General features: G+C 36.0%; 1 protein-coding gene across 1 annotated transcript in view; it reads right to left on the bottom strand.

Annotated features, from left to right (window-relative positions):
• Positions 1–2,793: 2,793 nt before the first annotated feature.
• Positions 2,794–13,997, bottom strand: part of mpp7a (MAGUK p55 scaffold protein 7a) — a 67,172-nt gene continuing 55,968 nt past the window's right edge. Inside the window, exons 26-27 of the transcript XR_013305732.1 lie at positions 10,329–10,717; positions 2,794–2,871 (exon numbers count right to left, since the gene is read on the bottom strand). The gene's annotated coding sequence lies outside the window, so the exon portion shown is untranslated. The remainder of the gene's footprint in view (positions 2,872–10,328; positions 10,718–13,997) is intronic.

Raw genomic sequence — 13,997 nt, 5'->3', positions numbered from 1 at the left:
CCATTAGTGGTCAGACCTACTTGGGATTGTGGGTATACAAGTGAAAGTCCATTATTAAGGCAAAAAAACATCTGCTGAAACATCTGCTTGTCAGGGTAATCGCAAGCTGAGTCATAAACTTTTGCAATACTTAAAGGGCAGTTCTGTGGGTAATCTAGGCAGTTCTTTTGAGGAAGCGATTTTTTATATTTGCTTGGATAATTGTACACACATTGTTTTTTTCTTGTCAAATTGAGTCAATTCTGAAAATTGCTGTGTGCAATTTCATTATCATTCTGATTGTGTTGGACGGTGTTGGCAAGGGTGGGCACTTGTCCCTTGTCACAGGTTGATAGTCACTTGTGCTTCTATTGTTGTTGTGTTCACATTTCTTTGAAAAGTTTCCCATTTTTACCCATCAGGTGTCAGGTCACCCCTACTGTGTTACAGACCTGACACTCGCCCTCCAAGCTAGTGGCTACAAGAGAGAAAGCATGCGGTGGGCCCGTGAGGCTGGGAAAATCATCAAGTACTACTACCTTTCTCCCCCTAGCTGTCATTTCACAGCAGTAGTGAACAACAGTTAATTGGTTTCATATGGATGGCCGCTGGGTTTGGAGTAAGGTGTGTGAAGGGTGACCTTATCATCCACATACTATAGACAGAGGGAGGAGATAGTATTTCTGTTCATTCTGTCTTTGGTGTGAAAGCCACATGTTTAAAACAAAACAATGTCTTGATTGGTTTCCACGTGTATCTTAGGTTAGCATTCTTTTTTGGAAATCTTCATGACGTCCAAAATAAGTACAGTTTTGGCTGCAACATTTCTTTATCTGGGTATGAAAAATTGTGATAGTTAATGTTCCGAAGAATGTTGGCAGTTTGCAATTGCGCAGATAATCTCGTGTTATTCTTGTCTCGAAAGGTGTTCTTTGAGATTAATCTTGGTGCACTGTAGATAAGACCAAATGAAGAAAAATACAAAGAATGAGCCTCTGTTTTGGTCAATCATAGAAGGCTGAAAGCCTCATGACATTGCAATTGCCTCATCGTAGGCCAAACTTGAGAGGTGAGATGGAAAATGATGGTAAGTGTTGAGCCGACAAGATTGCATGGAACATCCCGATAATATTCCACCACAAATTAGTATTTAAACTGATGTTCTTTGGAAGCAACTTTGGATTTGTGTCCTGTCACATAAAGGAAATCCATCAATGAGATGATTTAAAAAAAATCCAACAAATCTTCAAGATTATACATTTTAACCGCTGACAGATCTGAAGATAGTATTCCTTAGCAAATGTAAAATGCAGACATTGTGGCCCATCTTGTTTTCATATAATCTCAGACATTTACCCTTTCAATCAGCAACACTTGTCATTTTTACAGCATTTCTGCAGAAGCCCTGGATGATGAAATCTGTACTATCTGTTAAGACTTTCACCCAACAAATAAATAGTCACATGCAGCATATTGCGTATGTTATTAGAAAACCTACGAAGAAAAAGACACTGGCAAAGAAAAGAAGTGGAAAGAATTTCAACCCTGTCGAATGGCGTGTTATGTTCACAGTCTGCTCATGATGAATGCCGCCTGGACGGCCTCAAGTGTCACTGGCACAGAATGTTAAAAAAAGTTTTAGTATCAGGCCATGTAAGAACATTTTATTCTGCTGGTTATACCGCTTGGAAATATTTTTAAGGGACCACAGTAGCCTCATTATAATTCTTACAACATTCGGCCCTTGTTATGCTACAAGCCTTATTTTGGCCTTAAATGAACTGCTTGAAAAAGGTTGTCAATTTATTTCAGCTTGTTTTGCTCATATTTTCTTACTTTTTTTTATTTCTTCAATCTATTATTTGCTTTGAACAGAATTGTTTGTTTTGCACGCAAATACCCATAACACAAAAAAAGTTAATATCCTTTACCATCCACTTCTCTGCCTTGTAATTTTACCATGTCCCTCACAAAAAAAATCCACATCACAGCTGTCACACCCTGAAAATCATCACATTCCTTGACATCCACCACACCACGTAAGCAATACTGCTTTCACTTGTCCTCTGTGCATCCTTTGACACAAAATCACTCAACACCACATGATTCCCTCTTCCTCAAGTGCGTGTTTGCAGAAATGCCGTATAGGTTTTTCACATACACACCCAAACTGTTTTCTCCGCCCGTTGTTTGTGTGAGACCATCTTTTAAGACATCAGTCATTCTCACGAGTATTACAACATATATTTCGGGCCCTCGGCCGCAAACATATGTGGCCAAATGCAGCGAGCGTGCTAAAGGAGAAGAAGAGGAAGCAGAGGCAGGAGACCTTGGGCCCAGCGTCTGGAGATCCGTTACCAATGCAAGGCCCAGCCCTGTCAGCACCATCTCACACTGAGTTACACAGACACAAATACACATAACAGCAGGGAGTCTTCTTTTGAACCATAGCTGCAAGTACTGGACAGGTCCAATAGCTGGTTTCACTGCTACTTTGATTAAATAGTTTGATGCTTACACATGCATCCTTAATTAGATAATAAATATATTAAACTACATGCTGTGCCTTTCCTTAACGTTTCTAGTTGTTATCTATAGTGGCTTTTGTAAGGTTAGGGTCCGGTTTATGAGCCTATACAGTAAATATCCTTCATCCTAAAGGCAGTTGCTCAAAGTATTTAGGAAGTTTAAACAAAAAAAATGACACGGCTTAAAGGGGCACCCATTTTGTTATGTCACCTATAGTCGTGAGCACAGATGTGATAACTGAGATTAATGACATTTTGAGAAAGTCAAGGACATTTGGGATACTCACATTTGATTGACACATTTGATGTCTGTCTCCAGATAGCCTTTTGTCATCAATTTTTTTTAATATATGGATATTCTCACCTGATAAAACAGAAGTTAGAAGGTTTAATGAAACAAAAATTGCTATGGTTTTACTTCTACTTTTGTGATATGGTATAGAATATGATTACTGTTCATCATAAATGAATGGGAAAAAAACCGTAAGTTTGGACTGGAATCAAAATGTTGACCCCCAATTGAAATAACATATTGGAGCTTTCGTTCTGTTTCTTAGAATGCTGCTATGACTTCCCCCAACTCAATAAAAAGGTCATGCTTTTAGGCCTAATATAAAACAACAGCAAGTGTTGAACAAATCCATGTGTCCACCGACAGCAACAACTCAAAAGTAAAAAATGAGACAGTTTCCAAATCACGTTACTTTCAATAAGAGCCAAGATCCTATCTAGCCAATGAAAATCACTGGGATTGCAGGTTACATCTTAGAAGATTTTTTAAAATTATTATATTATAGAATAAACCGGCCTTCTGGCAAAACAGAGTCAACAATTGTACGTGAATGACATTTTAAGGTCAGACATCTTTACTGCAGACAGCATATAAAGCGTATTGTTAATGGCCATGGATATCAGCACTTCTCATATTTCCTATAAATCTCATCCTAGTTTCCCCTAAAGCCGAGTGGCACAATATCTGATGCCAAAATTGTGGTTTCCTGTCAGGAGATTATAGCGAGGCATGATTTGACTACAGGCGGTAGACAAAATCATCACTAATAGACTCCCTATCTAGACCAATCGTACATACAGTCAAGTCACTGTCAATATGTCACACATTTCATTTCTCACTTGTGTCAACAAGTTCAATCCAGAACATTATAATATATCAGTCCATCTTGGAAAAACTGGGGCCTGAAAATGCTGGCGGCATTTTGGGTGTTTTTTTGTTTAGGTTAAAGATCTGCATTTAGCCTATGTAGTTGGGCTTGAATTTTGTTTTCCAAAAAATTGATTGATACCCTTTAGATTTGATTAGATTTTATAGATTTACCAATGTTTATCCATAGGCAACCTTTATTAAGAACATGGCATACTGATAGTTAAAAATTCTCAACCTATTTTTCCTTATTCCAGCAAGATCAAAAATGCACATGATAGTTACTATTTATATATTTGGGAATAGGCTTCAGCACCCCCTGTGATAATAAACAGTACAGAAAACGAATAAATGAATTTATATACATACTGTATATGTTTTTTGCAAATTAATGGTCATCATATTGGACATAAACCATTTTTTATTTGTAGCGATGATTTATTTAGTGATTGGACAGCATACATAATTTAACAGAGAAACTAAATTAGAATTGTAATGTATACTTAATTTAGATAAAAGTTACAAAGTAACACATTGAGTAGCTCTACTATCAGAACACGTAACCACACTTATGGCCTGAATATCACCCAAAAATTTAATTTAAAATAAAATGACTATATGACATCAAATCGGTGTAATTTTGATGTTATGAAGTATTTTAGCTGTAAAAATGTCAGGGTTTGTGACAGCCAAAATTGAAAAGAAATCTTTTAATACTTCAAACCGGCTAACTTCTTGGCCAACAATATAATTTTGGAATATTGAACTGTACAAAGTTGTTCGCTCTGTTAAACTCCAACTGTGGCGCCTGCTGAGCTTGAACTAAACATAAAGACTATACATAAAGATATGCTACATGCTTATCCACCCGCACAAAACTAGTCATTTCAACTTCCCCTTTTTGACATTGTGTGCTCAGAATTTGACATGTAAGTAATGTGCCTTGAGTAAATGCAATGGTGGTACAAACCAGTCAAAGAGTTAGTAGAAACACGAAAAGTGCAAATTAAAAACATGGTTTTTTAACATTACAGCTAAAGTTGTGACATTTTTAACCATGCCATGGCTAAAAACACATGTGCAGCTGTCCTTCATTTTGACAGTCCATTTTTAGCACTTAGATTAGATTTTGACACTGTGTAGAAGTTTATTCTAGTAGAAAGAATGACATTTAGCCATTTTCACATGTATGGAAACTTATACAGTATTTGTTTTTGGCATAACCAGTTAAATAGTATAAAACTGAAGGCTCTACAAAAGATTATCTGACTTTGGACAGACTTTAAAAAAGATGGGATTCCCAGTATTGACAAAAATGTTCAACAATTTCTAAAAATATGCAATTCCAAGAAACATTGAGGATTTCCTGAGGTGGTAAAGTATTAAAATTGTCCTCTGGCACTTCTCCAAATTAGAGGGTGGACTTGAAAATATTGACTTTAGCAGTAGGAAGAGTTCATCATCCTGTGCATGAAGTTATGAATGAATGAGACAGAATTGCAAATGAATACAAATCCAGATGTAGGCCTTAGAAAGTGAAGTATTGACACTGAGAGCATGTGTTCGGAAAGAAAACAACCTGATTGACAGAATTGTTGATATTAAATGAATGTTTTCAAACTACCCCTCACATTATGACATTGTAAATGATGACTCACTAGATAAATTATGAACAATTGAAGCACTTCCATACCATGGAACCTTTATATTGTCTTTATGTGATGAGATAAAACAAAATTGGAAAATCTTTTTCATTAAAAATATATAAAAAAAGAGAAAACTAATTCACTGGTCATACAAAAACAGCAGCATTGATAAAACAGCACAAGATGTGACAGCAGCAGCCCTTATCATAGTTGATACAAAAATTCTATAAATATAGATAATATGTCAAATGTTAAACCCTGAATGTTTCATTTGTATTTATTTTTATCTGGAAGGACTTTGTAGGGTGAAAAGTCATTTCCTAAATGAACCATGTATCTCTATATGGGGGGGGAGAGTTGTTTTTTTTCCGAAATAAAGCGTATAGCTTATAGTACACTGTGCCAAGCTCAATAGCACAACCCAAAAAGCAGAACAATATGTGAGGTCAAAATGATCTCAGTAACATTGTTTCAAAAAGCATTGGTTTACAGATTGTACCCAACAATCAGGACATCAGTATGTGTTTACTTCATTCTTTGTGATATTTAATACTGTTTAATTGTCTGGTCAAAGTGAGCCAATGTTGTATGGCAAGCATGAGTAATAGACAGTGGCCCTCAGAAGGATTGTTATGTGGTCAAAAACATTTGTCTTGTAAATTCCTACAGTACATCATCAAAACATTTTTTTTTAAATAAATAAATCTTTTTTTTTCCTGGCCTTCACTAAAACTGTAACGGATGATAAAACGGACTCCGCACTTCTTCATCTAGTCTCCAAAATTGAGTCGTTCCATTATTTCCACATTTTGTTAATCCTAAAATATACGTATCTTTATCTATAAATGTTTTTGAGCCACGCTCGAGAAATGTCAATTCTTCAAACTATCATTTGGTGTAAATCTTCAGAAACCAAGAAGTCGAAACATCGATAATGTATATGATGTGTTTCCTTGTAAGTAGTGTCCTGCCTTTTCATTATGGATTCTCTTGAATGTCAGAGGTTGGAAGGGGAAAAAATACTCTATACTTTCAAACATTATTATTGTGTTCTTCTCCAAACTGTTCTGTGGTACGGGATTGTGCTATAGGCGCTGATACAAAGATTCAAATGAAAACACAAGTAATGTTTATACACACTCCGATGGTTGTGCATACTAGTAAGCAGAATATACAGTTTCACTCATAATTTAGGGCAAACTATGTTCCACTGTGGGTAAAGCTTGAGCTTATGTTGTCTATGCCGTTTATCCTTTGGTTAATCTTTACATTTGACACGCGCGGACCCCCACCCAAGCAGTATTATCTTAACCACATAGAGGAAAACTGCTTATCTGCTTCTTTTGTGGTAACATCACAGCCTTAACTATCCACAAGGGTTGACATTAATACTTTTTTGTACCGATTAATGAAATATTATACAGTGCGTTAAATTTTGTTTCCAGATAAGAACAAGGTGAAGTCAAGAAAAATCGTTCCCTTTACCCCACAAGCACTACACGCAAGTGTTGGAAGTCCTTGAAACTTCCTTTCAACATGCCAATAGGCGGGACCCATGAAGTGCCAAGTACTAAAGTTAAATAACTTTCCTGTTTGTTCCATCAGTCTAATGTGGTGTATAAAATGATGCTTTAAAACAATGGAACAGTCCAGGAAATTCCAATGTATTTTTTATAGCTCAAATGGAATAGTTGACTAAATCATAAGCAGTGGGGTTTATTCTTCAATCAGATTAGAGTACCAAACTATGTTATACATTATGAGACAAATATTAGATGAAACACAAGAAGCACTTTTGATGGGGAGGGGAAAATGTCTAGTTCTATTTGGCAACGGATGTACAGATTTTCTAGTTTGTAAAATGTGATAAATGATAGGGAAATACATTCTCCTACTGCATATTTTTTTCCAACCCGCCGGGTTATTCTTCTGTTAACATGTTGAATAGAAACCTGACACACCAGCCAAATGTTCCCTTGTTAATTCTGATTGGATGCCATCAAGGAACACATTTTTTAATCCATCAGGGATTTGCTTTCTTCTCATCACTTGGCTTGCAAAGCATCTCGGAGCACAAGAATCTATCTACTCGCTTCCAAGCTCCTTTTTGGGGAATTGATGTTACAGACATTGCATCACTAAGATATGAAGAGATAGAAAACTACAAAAAAAACTTGAGCACGACAAATGCTTACCCTATTCCACTGCTTTCTGTATTTCCCAATGCAACCTCACTAGCATTGCAAAAGCATCTGTAGGTTCTAGGGTTTCAAACTGTTAGGAACGGGCCAACTCTAAATCATAAAACCACATCCAACAGGCTGAAAAGCCATGCAGCGAGTACTCGCTTAGCGAAGATGTTATTATAACTGAATTTTTTTCTACTCTTTTTTTTTGACATTCTTTCATTTCAGTTAAACCTCAGCTGGAATAGAGAAATCTTGCTCACCCACGGGACTGCTGGATGTTGTCGGTTGCAAATGTGTAAAGTGGAGGGTGTGGTTATCAACTCATGGATTGGGGTCATTAGCGTGAAGTTTAGGGGGTAAACAGATATATGGAAGTGAACTTATAAGTTGAATGTGTTAATAGAATAAAAGAAAACTGATCCGATAAATGATCAACTAACTGTTGTTTCAAAGGAATTGCATTTTTTTAATAACTAAAAAAACATGATGAGAAACAGTCTCTGAACAAGCCATGAAATTGGATCGAGTACGATCCAGAGCTGGACAAGCAGCGTAGCCCATCATAATTGTCACTGCCATGTTTGCCCTGGACCACATCAATGATGTCGGACATGAAGCGGTCCTCTACTAAAAAATAAAAAAACTATACCAAAGCTTTCCCTTTAACGCAATTCCAACCAAGACCAATTCAGGCCTCAGCGGATATGAACTAGAAATAACTATGTTATATTTTTATATTTGTGTCACAGCCGGCCATGCTCAGTTTAACTTAGGTCAGATTCAGTGTGTGGTTTAAAATGCTAAGAAAATTGACAGTAGAAGAAGTACATTTCAATCCATGACCATGTTATTTCAATCCCAGCGAAATCAAAGTTGTATGATAAAGCTTTTCACTTCTCAGAACAGACACAATTGGTTTTGTAAACGTATCTAATGTTTCAGTTTCTAAAAGTTTGATTCCATATGATTTTGAAGTGTAGTGCACAAAATTGAAATTTCAATAAATAAAGCAACTTCAAGTAATTATCACCAGGACCCAGACCAATTTATGATAAAATATAAAGACGAACACTGAGTTAATGTTACAGATTTCAATTATCTCTGTGTTTCCCTTATGTAGGATTAAAATATTTCAATCTAGTGCATTTTCAATTTATAGAAATCCATAATATTCTGTGAATCCAAAAGCATCATCCCAGCTGAATTTAGAAAACCACACTCATACCGAGTAGGTCGTCACCTTGTATTGGGGAGCAGAAGAAAAAAAACAAATAAACCCTAGTCAGCACCTTGTAAAAGGCCGACATGTGGCCTCCTCATTATACAAGCTGCAAATGCTTCCAATTCTCCAGAATTTTTACTTGTAATATTACCCTAAAATAATACCAGAGCAGTTACGCCATTGCGTGTAAAATGATTTGATGAATTTCGTTATTTTCTATTAAAATATTAATACAAATGACAAACGCAGGAGGCGATTCTGTATAATTTCCCAGCCTTCAGCCTCATCACCAGCTCCCTACAAGTGTGTATGCTGAATCCTTTGTGCAATCTACCAATACCTGTGCGACCTTACTACTGACCTTTTCAACACCTAATGTCTCAAAAGGGCACGAAGCATCTCACGAGACCACACACATACATGCAAGCTTCTCTTAGGAGTTACGCTGAGATCAAGGACAAACTCGGTCAGCTTCTACAACGACGAGTCTTAAGAGCAATGAGATCCATATTTCAGAGTGGTGCAGTCAATTGAAAAGGAGATAGCTAAATGCTAAAAAGGGATAAGTGTGTCCACATGTTGAGTAGACTGCAAACCAACCCAAACACTCAGTCAGTGGAGAGTTTTGGATGCCAGACAGATACTGTCAGAAACCCAAACCTCACTGCTTGAGTAGAAAGTCTGGAAATAAGAGCAGCTTTTGATATACATTATATGGGAAGTTAAAAAAGAGGAGAGATGTATTCCACAAAGAATATCCCTAATCAGAAAAACGGTACCCCAATTTCATAACCCCGAAAATCCATCAAAGAAAGCAGCATGAGCAAAACATGAACTTCTCTGATGAGACCTTTGCCAAAATCAATATTGTTTTATCAGGAGGGTGACCCCCACTTCAATCACTGCCTCTGTTCTTGGCTTGGTAACAAAAGGGGTCTCTGCGGTATGCTTTGATTAAACCGGTTTATGGCCCCAAGGCCGAACTTGATTTGGCCTTGTCCAAACTGTCCCTCGTTGGACTTTGCTGCCATCACTTCAGGCTTACATCAACTACTGAACATCACCCCTGGACTGTTTCTGTCTCCACCTATTCAAGCCCATTTTATACACATTTTACTCATCTGTAAAACATCCAATTATTTCAACTCATCGTTATTTGCATTGAAGCTATAGCAGAGAAATTTGCAATACTTAATTCATCGTGATAGCAAGGTTTGGGGTTATTTTCAATCAATTGAAACTGGCCTCCCTCACATAGCTAAGTTATAAGTGGAAAAAGTCAATGATAATAATGTTTTAGTCACTTTTCTTTGCAATCAGCATGGGTGAATGTTCACATTCAGTAATACCAAAAATATGAATGAGTTGATGTAGAATTATTATACATTTTCCTATGATTCCCATGATAACTACCACATTTGTTGGATATCTTGCAAAATGCACTAAGGATTCTATGACTAAATGTATAGTTTTCAGCTGTCAGGTGACATTTTAATAGCAGGCTGTATTAGCAAGCACCTCATCAGATCTAAATTGCACCTGTTTGCAGATTAAATAATTCTTGTTCAATTATTAGGCTCCGGAAAAAAATGTGATTTTGTTTACCTTTGAGGTTGAAGTCTGACTTCCTTCTAAAGTCATCTTAACATGTACAGGAAAGTCTTGGAAATTGGCTGGATGGCAAAACGTTTTGTCTTTGATTTGGATCATATCCATATAACATAAGGTACTGTCGGAGGGAGAGAGAGTTTAACATTAAATGCAACTGCTGAAGCAACAACAACAAAAAATGCAGCGATATGTGTGCGTAGGCAGTGGACCATTTCTCACTTCCCTCCATTTGTCATTACTGCTTTACTGTCAGTTATCAACAGAGTGCTGTCTGTCCTTTTATATGTATCAGAGGAAACAATATACATCATGCTTGTCAGCTGAAGAAATCTGGATTTGCAGGTCGGCAACATTTCTTGGCAAAGCAAATCTTCAGGATACACCTTTAGAGAATAGAAAGGAAAGAAATAAAAAGTACATTAGAACTTTTTCACAATAACATGGGGGTAATAAAAGATAAAAGAAAGAGCCCAAGTGTCGGATATCTAGTAGCTTTATTTTCTCAAAATTTGGAACTACGACAGAAGAAGCAACTGCTGTGTGGAGGGTAAAAAAAATCAGATAAAGCTCAAAATGTCCAATATTTTTTTGTGAATTTAAACGCACTCATCTGTCCACGTGCAGAGAGCAATGAGGCGTCTGCTTGTGCAGTGCCAAAGTACAGCGTCTGCACGAGCCTCCCGATTTCTGTGTTACATATCTAGTGTGGTCGCCCAAGTACACACTGATTTGTGATTTTCCATTCACTTGTTGTCCAAAATGGATCTGTACCAGGACTATCATTTTCTGTCATTAGTCATTTCAGCCCAGACAGTGTGAGGAAATTAGAAGTAGGAGAAATTTGGCAGTCTTATGTTTGAAAATAATATAAAGTGACAGCAGGAGTAGAGATAGTAGAGTGAGTTATGAAGTAGAGGTTGTTTAAGCGCTAGCTGCAAATTGGGCACTAACATTTAGACTTTGAGGGGGTACAGAATGCAAAACTGTTACAGGTTGCCTTTCATTTGAAAGCCCTCATTGAGTGTCTTTACTGTTACAAGTTGTCTGGGTCCTATGGGGGTATTTATCTTTAGTAGATATCCATACTAGTATCCTGTTTTAGGAATCTATGGGTTTCTCCATGGGTTTTATATATATATATATATATATATATATATATATATATATATATATATATATATATATATATATATATATATATATATATATACATACATATACACATATATATACAAATATATACATATATATATATATATCCTCCCGCATATATATATATATATATATATATATATATATATATATATATCCTCCCGCATATATATATATATGTATGTGTATATATATATATATATATATATGTGTATATATATACATATATATATACACATATATACATATATACACACATATATACATATATCTACACATATATACATATATATACATATATATACACATATATATCCATATATACACATATATATGCATATATACATATATACACATATATATCCATATATACATACATATATATACATATATGTATATATATACACATATATATATATATATATATATATATATATATATATATATATATATATATATATATTTCATTCAAGGGAAAAAATACCCATCCATAGCTTTGAATAGCTAGAAAATCCTCTAATTTGGTACTTAGCATACCAGCATGCATATGGTGTTTGTACAATAGAGAGCCTTTTTGGAGGGAGGGAAGTATTCATTTTAAGGAGAGACTTCCAAATTCCAGATAAGTGGAAGAATATTTTAGCCATCACAAAAAAAGACTGCTATTTTGGCCTAGAAAAATGATCTGAAACAGAGGAGACGTTTTAACAGTGGAAACAAGGCAGAGCATGTCACAAAAGGACAATACTTACCAATAATAGGAATTATCCATCTGCCTCAATTAATTCAGACCCAACAAGCCTACTGGTAATCACACATGAAAAATACATTTAATTATTTCAACATGGATTGTCACGAGTACTGACTAAAAAAAAAAACACTTCATGGACTACTGGTGTCTGATATGTTTTTCAGACCTTGACCTTTAGGATAGCATCGCGTGAGTGAAGAGGACATTGATCATGAATATACAAATGTATATCAAAACAAATAGCAACATTTCAGCAATAGCAAAATAATCATCTCTCTTACCTTACTGACGACATTCTTTCTGACCTTTTTTTCGTCGGAGGAATAAAGGATTAAGTTAAAAGAAACAGACCAAAGGAACCTCTGTTTTGTGCCACTTTGCCACTGCCATTATTATGTCATCAATAGTTGTTTTCACAACCTATTCAACACCTAATGGTTTTCCTCCTAGATAATGGTTTCCTCAAGGCCTTCTGATTGGCTTCGAGATGGAAACTAGAATAACATCAGGAAAAGACACTGGTAAAGATTACAAACATTTGTGTGCCTAATAGAATAATAGCTCAAACTTGAGAGGTTGCAATGGTGCTGAAATCAGTGTAACAGGTCAACCAGAGGGAATGGTATTCGCAGAGCCTCGTATCAGTCTTAGATACTCTCGAACCATGCCAGGTGACTTAGAGCAGCCTTTGTGTGCATGTGTGTTTAATTGCATATGTTTTGAAGAGAGAGACATCGATAAAAGCTGTAGAAAATCATTTTTTTAACACAGGTTTGTTTGTTTTGCCATGCCGTAAACAGCTGATAGATATTTGTCTTGTGCCCCCTAAACTTTCTAGTGGCGGCCTCAAGGTAAAGTAAGAAGTAGACAATTGAATCCAGATTCTCTGATGACAATGTGGTGTCTGCAAAAGACTAGTGACGTGCTCTGCATGCTTATACTCACACATGGTGTGAAGATATACTGTACAATGTGTTTGTCACATGCCTTGTATTAAATGTTGAATTAAGATGCCTTTTAAGAACACCACATTGACAACTTTTATTGCAAGTGGCTCTCGTGATTATACAGCTACACATTTAGAATACAAGCAAGGACAGCTTGGGTCATGAACTCGGTTTTCTGAAAAGCAAGTAAGCCATTTTATTACTGTACTCTGTGCCTTTTTTTCACTAGAAAGAAAAACAAGTCTTGTTATCAATGAGTATATTGCCAACTTTTTTTTCCCCTTTTGACACCTCACATCTCTCTTTTTAAAATCCCATTCAAACTTGAGATTTACCTCTAACGCAATGCATTAGAGCTTGATGTGAGGACATCTCAGGGAGCCAAAGCAGGAGAGGACTGAGAATTTATGAGAGCAGGGAAGATAATGTTGATCATAATCTGGCAAGAGGAAGGCTGAACTCTGAATAAAACAGTAGCCAAGGATGATAAAAAAGGAAATGAAAAAGGAAAATTCAGTGGCAATAGAAAGAAACAAGATACATAGTTATCATTTTAGCTAAAGTACCAGCAAATGTATGTTTTTAATTGTCAACAATAAAGCAATAATCACGTCCACCCAGAGCAGATGTGAAGATTTCATTATGGACTGCTATGAATTTGACGGAATATAGATTTTTATACACAATCATCTTCTACATAAGGGTGGTGGAAATGGCCTCTTTCAAACCTGAAGAAATGGATGATTAGTAACTATGCCCGATGAATTGGCAATGCTATGTTAACAATTAGAGATGAAACCCCACGTAAATGTG

This window comes from Stigmatopora argus, chromosome 17 (genome assembly GCF_051989625.1).
Source record: "Stigmatopora argus isolate UIUO_Sarg chromosome 17, RoL_Sarg_1.0, whole genome shotgun sequence".
NCBI classification, from domain to species: domain Eukaryota; kingdom Metazoa; phylum Chordata; class Actinopteri; order Syngnathiformes; family Syngnathidae; genus Stigmatopora; species Stigmatopora argus.
The sequence above is the reverse complement of the archived record's forward strand: the minus strand, read 5'-3'. Positions and strand labels throughout refer to the sequence as shown.